This window comes from Rattus norvegicus, chromosome 18 (assembly GCF_021556685.1).
Source record: "Rattus norvegicus strain SHRSP/BbbUtx chromosome 18, alternate assembly SHRSP_T2T, whole genome shotgun sequence".
Lineage (NCBI taxonomy): Eukaryota > Metazoa > Chordata > Mammalia > Rodentia > Muridae > Rattus > Rattus norvegicus.
Window position 1 is genome coordinate 50,847,770 of NC_141551.1, and position 10,373 is coordinate 50,858,142.

The window sequence follows — 10,373 nt, forward strand, 5'->3', positions numbered from 1 at the left end:
TAAACAGTGAATTTCGGCTTCAAATTTTAGTTGACTTTTACCATATACAGTATTTGGTCTGAAAGGCAATAACTTCTTGATCTTTGGAGGCAAAAGAGATTCATATCTTCAGAAAATTGTTACATTTCCTTAAATTATCTGATGACACAGATTCTTGTAAATCAAACAGGAAAATGGCTCAGCCAATCCTGGAGTATGAGTTCTTTCTTTGCCTATGACCTACATAGCGAAAGGAGAGAACTAAATCTTGCAAAATGGCCTCTGAATTCTACCAGATACATACACACTTTCATGAACAAGCACAATAATAATAGTGATAATGATAATAATGATAATGATAATAATAATAAATGCATTTTAAATGTCATGACGGTTCTTACTGTTTGTAACATCATAGACCCAAAGGAAAATCACCTGGATTTGCTTTATTGTTTATGAATTGACGTCATTACTTTTCCACACTATTGATACTAACAATGAAATTTCACACATATTCATGTAAGTATAAAGCAGTAAGTTCAGAGGACAAAGCCCATGAGAGAGATAAAATGGGTAACAGAAGTAATCGCGGTATATTACTGCAGCAAAAATCAATAAAGCAAATCTGTTATTCTTTTTAAGTGTCATATTACAATAATGTTTTCCTGAAGACTGTTGTCTGCATCCAATTTAGAAAGGCATCTGCTTGTGTTTGCTTAAAACAAAAGGGTGGTTGACTTAATGAATTATTTACAGGCATGCAATATGGCAACAGTGTCATTATGAACTCTCTTCTAAGATCTCCTCTGGCTACTCCTGGCAGGGTGTCAATTTGCTTGTTTTTATGGTAGGTGCATGAAATCGTGAAGCTATTCAAAGAAATGAGAAGCTACCATTAGACTTCCTAATGCGCACAGACCCAGTAAGAGGGCCATGGCAACAAGAATGGCAAAAACAACCATTCATTTGGCATTAACAATGTATGATGTAGAGTTCAAGCAGATGAGCCATGAGAATTACAGAAGCCTGGAAACTAGGCTAAAGATGCAAGAAGTCAAGACAGGGCTGGAGGGGAAAGAAAGCCAGGCCGATGGATGACTCCTTGCTTCTCCCTGACAGGTAAGTCACCTATCAGCCTCTGCTGGAGGAGTTCCAGAGAAGCTTAGAGTTCTGCACCAAAGTAATGAAGTAGAAAAATTAAATTGACCTTGAAGTTTATAAGAAATAAGCAGAAAGGGCGTGAGAAAAAAAATCATGGGTTTAAGTAGTGGGGTTATTAAAAGCCAATGATTTTCCTTAGTATCATCAATCCCGCATTTTCTTCTACAAATCAGTGCATTGCAGACAGACTCCGTGAAGACAATTGACTCGTGGCTGGAAGCATGGCTGGAACCAAGACAGGGCAGAAAGAACAAAACTCCATAGAGACAGCAATTTTTCCTCAGGTCAGAGCTACCTGTAACCTGGCAGGATGCCTGACTGCCTGACTTGAATCTCTGATCAGAGATGCTGGCTGGTGGGGAAAGGTGATGGGATAAATTTTCAATTTATAAAAATGGCCTCCTGAGAAGATTCTGTAAATAAAAGCCAATTACAACAGACATTGTCCCCCACCAGCACCTACAGTGTAAATCTCAGAAAGGTGTCTACAGATAGAACAGCTAGGAGCTGTATGTAGCCTTGTTCAGTCTTCCCTTGTCCTGTGTTGATTGCTGCCTACTGGGACCCAAGTAAGGTGTGGGTGTGGCACAGTTGATAAGGGCGACACTGTTCCTGCCTTCAGCATTTCAGTGTCATGGCAAATTTTCATTTGAAACTTTGATAAAGCCAGAGACTCTTGTTAACTAGTACTGTCTTGCAACATGTGTGTTGTACTCTAAGGGTTTTGATAGTTCAAAACTGTCCTTTTGTATTTCAGTCAAGATACAAAGATGAGGCTTGTAGATTGCGAATGCTGTGAAGGGAAAACCATTAGAAACTGAGAACGAGAACAATGTGTGAATAAATATGATTTATGTAGACGGCTTGGGCTGCGCGTTGTCTTGTGAGGGCATGAATGATTCTATAGTGAAAACAGCTGAGAGAAAAGAAGCCCTCAGAAGATTTTCAGGGTTTGCGTCCACAGTCAAGTTCCATTCAGAAGAAAGAATAAGAATTAGAAGCATCAGTGCAGACAGGAACTTAGCATAGCTGTCCTCTGAGACAGATGCAGGTACTGAGGTGGGGGACCCCAGTGGAGGAGTTAGGGAAAGCACCGAAGGAACTGAAGGGGATGGCAACCTCATAGGAAAAACAACAGTATTAACCAGCATGTACCCCTCAGAGCTCGCAGAGACTAAGCCACCAAGCAAAGAGCATATGTGGGCTGGTCTGTGGCTCCTAGCACATATGTAGCAGAGGACCGACTTGTCTGCTCTCAGTGGGAGAGGATGTGACTAATCCTGTGGAGACTTGATGCTCCAGGGAAAGGGGATACTGGGGTAAGGTGGAGTAGGTGGGTGCATGAGGGGGATGGTTGGGTGGTTGGGTGGTTGAGTGGTTGAGTGAAGGATCATTCTCTCAGAGGCAAAGGGGAGGGGGGTGGGGCAAAGAACTCTGGGAGGGGAACCAGGAAGGGGGCAACATTTGAAATGCAAATAAATAAAATAATTCAACAACAACAATACTACAACTACTACTAATAATAAAAGAATTAGAAGTATCAGGCCCAACCCAACACGAATAATGTTTTCACTGACTTCAAAAGAAGTAAATGACCAATAAATATAAGCCCTCAGTTAGAGGACTGGCTAATTTACCCTCACTCTGCCCATGGATGAGATTCACCAGGAAATGGGCAAAGTACATGTCTCTGCTCTTAGCTGGCCCCGGATACAACTGAACTATGAGATTGCTAAATGTCATGATTTTGAAAATTGTTTTATGTCTTCTTGTAGGGATGCAGGTATGTGGGAAGGACCCATGCACTGATCTCCTGACCCTTATCAGGTATGAATTGTACAGGTTTAGAAGAGACACTTAACCTTTCTGAGCTTTCATTTTTTGTAGAAAATTTGGGTAATAATGATCATGGTACATAATACCTAAATCAATAAACTGGTAAGACTCAAAATAACCAGTGTGATACCTCGAAGCCCAGTGTCTTGGCTCTCCTATTTGTGACCATGCTGTTCTCAACCATGAGAAATCCAATGTATACATCAAGAGCCCAAACAAACAATGACCACCACCTTGTTGGGCGGGGAGAGAAAGTGGGCCTGAGCTCATCAGCAAGCGTGGGCCTTTCATGTTGAATAATGCATTGCAGAAATGAAAGAGAGGCTTCAGGAGAAAAGGCAGAGACCTTTTATCACAGATACACTTTGTTCCCTGGATGGTTCTTGGACATGACTTTTCATGTCTCCTGTGACAAACATTTACATTCAATTTATAAGACAGGTTTATACTCAGTGGGTGTCAGATCATAGGTACAGAACTCAGTCTGGTCAATATACCCTGAATTTGCATATGGCCTTCTGCCTTGTGCTTCCCCAGATATAAACTCTAGTATGTGCCATACATTCATGTATAAATTGGTCTCTCCTGAGAAAGTTCTGGGAAAAGGCTGCTCTGGTAATATTTAGTATGTGCTTACTAATGATGTTTATTTACATGTTTTTCTGACCCTGTTTTTCTGAACTCAAGCAACCTTCCTTGGACCACTGCTTTCTTTCTACATTAGTGTATAAATGTACACGGAAGCTGAAGTAAGCCTGTTTCCAGCATTGACTGTGGTCAGCCCCATTCTTTCAGCCCCTCAGACCCACATCTGTATAAGTTACTTGAAGAGTTAACATTAGCTTTGCTTCCCATAGAATTCAGCTCTTTGGAAGGCTTTCTCCTCTCTCTTAAAATGTCTTCATATTCACCTTCCCATCTCTTATCACTTTCAAGCCAGAAGGAAGGAATTTGAAACTGCTGCACAGTTTGGGAAGAGCTTGGTGACCTGGGAAGGGTGGGGCTAACACAAACAGGACCCACTAGGAAGGAACAAGGCTCCTCTACTCTGAGAAGCAGTCATTTTCTCTGTATTGGACTTCTCTGCTCTTGTAGCTTAAGAATCAATACCAGGGACAAGAGACCAATGGAATCTGTCCTCCTTTGAAGAGAAAAGAAAGGATCCAGGTTCCTGAAATTTATTGAGAATTCAGTTGCCGAGAGATGGCAGGTACCCCTCGGAAGTGTCTGAGTACCCCGGAATGCAGTCTTCTAGAACTCTCTTTTCTTTCTTACACTCAGAGTACTGGGAAATGCTGGTGTTTCTCACTGTTTGATGTACTGAATGCCATTTAATTAACATTCTGGAAAATTACATTTGACTGGTATCTTGCTCATTTAATTTTAATATTTCTACTGAATTGACAACACAATGTTATTAATAATGCCTGTCATGTAAGGCCTACAATCAACAAATAGCCCAGAAGGGTGGAATAGAATACGCACTTTCTTCTGACCATATAGTTGATCTCAACTTCATGTTCATTTACAACTTTAACAAAAGTATATTTAAAACAAAGAGAGTTGCATAAAATAAATTTATGAACTGATACATTGCCCTATGTTTATATAAAGAATTTCAAAGAGGATTTTCAGGTATTATTTAATACAAGTAAAATAAGTTTATGATTATCTCAACAGGACAGATCAATTTGCTTCAGGAAGTTACATTTTGTTAATATTTCCCTTCACCAGACTGCAGCTGGCTTCTTACTGCAGAATCAAGGTGCTGGAGATCTTTGTATTCTAATGGCGTTCAACATTTCAGCATTTGGTGATAAGAAGTGGGTAAGAGAGCATCTACTTAATTCCCCTGTTTTCATCTTGAGGGACCTCAGAGGAACTCCCCTCAATCTGATAGATTTTTCTCAGTATATTTTAAAGTCACTTCGAATGCAGATTTATCTCACCGTCTATGGATATGATCATGTGACTGTATCCTTATACAGTCGTTTGTGGAGTACAGTACAAAATTAGATGTGGAGTCCTATGCTTAGAATTACTACAGACTTGAAGATGTGGCAGGAAGAGCCAAATGTGGGGCCTTTCTGAAGACATGGCTCTGTCATTTCACAGGGCACATGCCATTCAAGCCTTCCCTGTGTCAGCATGTAGATGAGAATGACCTTTAAAACCCTCAGTGGTGTTCCTAGGGCATTCACCTTTCCTCAATGACACTACATTCTCACTCGTTTTCATACTCATATTTGTGTTGGGCAAAGGTTTCTAAAGCTTTTAACATTACATTGTAATTTTTTAGTGTGTATATGTTATATACACACATACTATCTCTATCTCTATATCTATCTGGATGTATATGAGACATGTCAGATTATGTGTGTGTGTGTGTGTGTGTGTGTGTGTGTGTGTATGTTATGGGAGTGATTGTACACGTGTATAGAGTCCAGAGGTCATTATTAAGTATCTTTCCTGGTCATTTTGTACCTTATTTATTTATTTTTATTATTTTTTGACACAGGACCTTTCACTGAACCCGGAACTCAATGATTGGCTAGGCTGATTGGCCATTAGGCCTCTGGGGATCCCTTCTGCTTGCTTCATTAAGATCATAGCATTTGTTGCATCTGTGCTAGGGATCTGAACTAACATACTCACCCATGTGCAGAAAACACGCTGCCAATGGAGCTCTCTCTCTAGCCCCTAAGTTTTAATTATCTTAAAAAAGCCCCGTCCAACCTCAACCTAGAATTTCCCCCGTATCATGAAATTTGCAGGCAAATGGATAAAACAAGAAAAGATCATATTAAGTAAGGTGACCCAGACTCAGAAAAATGTTCCTTCTCATTGGAGGTTCTTAGCTCCAGATATTAAGATATGTGTACATATCCTAGAGTATCTAGAAATATCTGGAAAGAAAAAGGGACCATTTCTGGGGTAGAGGGGTAGAGGATCGATAGAGAGAGAAATAGCAGGGCACACATGACCTGATCAAAAAAATGTGACAAAGACAGAGGGTACTACTTAGGGATGGAGAAAGAGGTAAATACAGAAGAAGGAGTGAGGAAGGGAGGCAGGGAGGGAGGGAGGTAACATAACAGCAAGAATACTTAAAAATCATAATACTAACTATTAATATAAAAATACCTATAATACGTGTAATCCTATATAGCTATAGCTATAGATAGGTACATACCTATATAGATGTATAGTTTACATAAACTTCACACGAACTTTTCTCATCTGGGCTGGCAATGCTTCTTCCACCTAACAAAAGTCCCAACCCCAGGAGCAGGAAGTCCTCTTCTGAGTTGTTCATCATGGATTTCCACGAGACCCCAAAGCATACAGGTGATTGCTATTGTCCTGTCTTCTGAGATTTTCCCTGAGCCCTAGGTACAGGAGTAGTTTTGTAGCCAGAGGGTCAGGTAGCTTGCTGTGAGACTGCCCTGGGAAGTCAGAAGAGGCTGGCTACTTAAACATGAGCTGAACATAGACAACAGTGATTGACATGCAAAGGTAGACAGGGAAAGCCTACCAACGAAACCTCAACCCTACCCAAAAATCTATAGGCAACTGAGGAATGCTTAGAGTGAGAGAAATGGTCCTCCCCAGAGAAGAGCACACTGATTGGCTATCTAATACCAAATGGTCAGCTCTTAAAACATACATACAAATAACATTATATGGATTAGCAGGTTATAACTAGGAATATATATGCATATATATATAATTATGTAACAGTAACTAGGAAAAAGAATCCATGATTTTGAAAGAGAGAAAGGAGATGTATTTGAGAGAGTTTGAAGGGAGGAAAAGGAAGAGAGAAATGATGTAATTATAGTCTCAAAATACCTTCTCCCCTGACTTTAGGACCTTTCCCGCCACCCTCTCTCTTTCTTTCTTTTTTTGGTAAGAGTTTTCTATCTGATCATCTGTATACCACAGTGGATACTCATATTTCTGGAAAGTGATCAGTATTTTAAATACAAGGAAACTCCAGCTTGGGGTGAGACTCAGTTACTTGCCTGGATTCCTTAAGTCCTGGGTTGGATCACTCATATCACAAAAGTAAAAACACCAACAATACAAGAGCGACATGAAATGGAAGGTGTTTATCTTCTGAAATGGGAGCTCATTGCCTGACTGGATGTTTAGAATTCCCGCCATTATAGAACCAACTATCAGTTATGGCGAGCTCAGTTCATAGACTTAGCAAGATTGTGGCAGAGGCAAAGCCCTGAATCAATAGGGCTGATTGCTGTTTCATTCTGCTTTTAGACGTTTAGGAATATGGCATCTTTAATACTTTCTAGCAATTAGGAGGTTAATGGAACAATGTCTCAGCAAAGCATATCAGTTGTGGACTTGGCTACTGAACTTGTACAGATCTTCAAATACACGTTCTTTCCTCAGCTCCCGATAAATGCAGAAGATCGAATGTGAAACCCAGATACATTAGATCCGGGAGATGGAAGGATCCAGAGACCCTACCTCACTCCATCAGAGCAACTCAGCCTGGACACACCCACTGGCCCACACTGAACCACTGTGAACTGAATGAATATGTGTTGGATTATGATGGACATTGGAATGGTCAGTAAGGCAGCCAACACTACTCTGCCTGCCTGATACATGTATTTGAAAACTAATATATTGCTGATGTGTGGGGGCCTTAGTAGGAGCTAAGAACAAAAATATAAATACACATTTTAAATAGTGGTCCTCTTGAAGATAGTGGATTATATGAAGAGATATAACAGACGGTAAAAGAATGTTCTTGTTGTAGTTACATGCTAATATACTCTACCTAATGACACCAAGTCCAAGCAAAGGGAAACCTGACAGTCTGCCTTCCCCCTTGTTCCTAAGTTGTGTAGACAGTGTCGGGATCTAGATGGATGAGCGTATGGACAACTGAGAGCATAAGCAAGATGGGGCTGTCACAGACATACTTCGAAGGGGTCATCAAAAAAAAGAGCATAAACAAAAATTGATACAAACCACTAGCCAGCGTTGGTGGGACTGTACTGTACTTGAGATCCTGTTGCCCCAACCACAGAATCTGTTTGGAAAATTCTGGAACTAGCAACCCAAGAATGGTCAATTGAGAGAAGATTAGGAGATGGTGCCTCTTATCTTTCTACCTTCCTAAAAAAATAAATAAAAAATAAATTACCCACAGCTTTTAACCAGTGTTGTGCAATGACTTTAGCAGGAAAAGCAACAGTGAATCAAGTCAACCTTAAAGAAAGACAGACTGAAAACACTTCCCTTGACATGTGTGGATCAAGTGTTGGTGTGGGTTGCATTTAAGAAAGGATTGGACCCTTCTGCATTTGTTCCTGTTGAATGCTCTGTGAGATGAGATAAACTATTAAAATATTAAATCATTTCAGGTAAAATGAATCATGTGTGTTTTCCTCATAGATCCTAGTATTATTGAGTTAAATTTAGCAAGTCCGAGGCATATGATTGAGAGAAAAATAGGTGAAACGACTTTATTATCTCGGAAAATTCAACCCAGTTTTAGGTAGTTCCTCACTGGGAAGTTAGGCAGTGACAGACAGAACTGTGTAGATTGGTATGACAACTGATCTTTCTTTAGAGGAACCATGTTTTCTTCCTTGATTAATTAATTAATTTGGCTTCTTGACATAGGGTCTCATGTAGACTAGGCTGGCCTGGTTCTCACTGAGTAGCTGAAGCTGCCTTAGGACTCCTACCTTACTGCTTCCATTTTTCAGAAGCTTAGAGGGTTACAGCTATGACCACCACAGTCAGCCTGCCCTGTTTTTATTTTTTAACCAAGCATAACTTTCCTATCTGTACTATTTTGAAATATAACACACAGGATAGAAAAGTGTGCAAAACAGTGTCGGGCTTTTCATGTTTTCTCCCCAAGCAGCGTCTCGGAAAACCAAGCCTGCCAAGAACAATGTCAGAAACATCATTTGGCTACACTGATAACAGCATACCCAGAAGGCACTTTGTCTGACAATAGCGGTGCCAAAAAAAGAAATCACACTGCCTGTGGAGACTTTGAGTGGTTCACAAAGGTGGGCCATAACCAACAATAATGGCAGCATTGAGCAGAGCAACTAGAACTTTCCACACTGTGGGAGCTTCCTGAGGCTTCTGAGCCACTTTGGGCTAGCTGGGTCACTCCAGGAAAAATACAAGTCTCACACATTAGAACAATGGGACTTCAACTGTGCCAGCACCAACAGCAATGCAGCATTTCTCATTTATATCAATCTTTGAATTTCATTTCGGTTAATCATTGGAACCAATTCCATCAGAACAAACCTGTGTGGAAAATGGGAAAAGGTAAGTAGCTGGGAGGAACAGCCACAGGCTCTCACTTTGTAGAATTCTTGCATTTGTTCTCATTATTTAGCTGATTTTTATGACCACTGTGTGAGTGTACCAGTGTGCCCAAGTACATGTTTAGGCTGGAGGAAGATAAAATAACCATGAATATCTCAGACCTGAGCTAGAGAATGAAGGCAGACTGTCCCCAAAGACCAGAACATTTCTGACCATATCAAATGGCATCTGTGTCCTGGGTACTTGCTACATTGTGTACTCATTCTTGTCAGCTGGCTGAGAGAAGTGTCATCACGCAATGCTGAGGACAATAGTGTGTGTGTGTGTGTGTGTGTGTGTGTGTGTGTGTGTGTATTTCTCAGCTCTCAAGAGGAATGCTTATCCTTAGGGTATGCATTTTCCGTTATCTTTCAAATCTCCCAGAGAGGAAGTTATGAGGCTCAGAGTAGATCTCACAACCCCATCTCCCGAGAGAAGTATAAAGAACCACATGAGTTATATTTGCCTCCACATGGAAAGAATCCTCCTCTAAGACATCCATGTTTCTGATTGTGTTCTAGGGGATGTGGGTGGGGACTCTCAGGTCTTATGTTCTTGAAGTAAATAATTCAGTAGAGCACCACAGTTTAAGCAAGGAAAGCAATCCATGCACTCAAAGAGGAATCAGAATAGACCATCCTAGAGAGGGAATCCCCTTCCCCCTCCCCCTCCCCTTTCCCTTTCCTCTCCCTCTTGCCCTCCCCCGTGGGTTCCACAGTATGGATTTTAAGGGAAATTTTCAATATTAATAAGTTGAATAGCAGATTCATGAGATATGGTGTTGCTTTTTCCCATCTCAAATCATAGTGACTGAAGAAGGTGGCCATTAATGCACACGTGAGGACACTTCCTGGTGCCTTAGCATCTGATATAGGGGAGTGATCTCATTGCAGCTTTGAGGTAGTTTAACTGAAAGGGGTATTTCTGAGTGGCAGGAGACAGTTACCCAGGACTAGCTGCAGTTTTCCTTTGACACTGCATATCTAACCCTTACCAACCTAATATTGATTGTGCAACATTAACTTACCTAC

General features: G+C 40.8%; 1 long non-coding RNA gene across 1 annotated transcript; it reads left to right on the plus strand.

The window, feature by feature from the left end:
* Nucleotides 1-1,012: 1,012 nt before the first annotated feature.
* On the plus strand, nucleotides 1,013-8,322 carry LOC147999798 (uncharacterized). Its single transcript, XR_015643133.1, has 4 exons — nucleotides 1,013-1,098; nucleotides 2,916-2,967; nucleotides 4,711-4,803; nucleotides 7,390-8,322. It is a non-coding gene; the product is annotated as an uncharacterized LOC147999798 (long non-coding RNA).
* The last annotated feature ends 2,051 nt before the right edge of the window (nucleotides 8,323-10,373 follow it).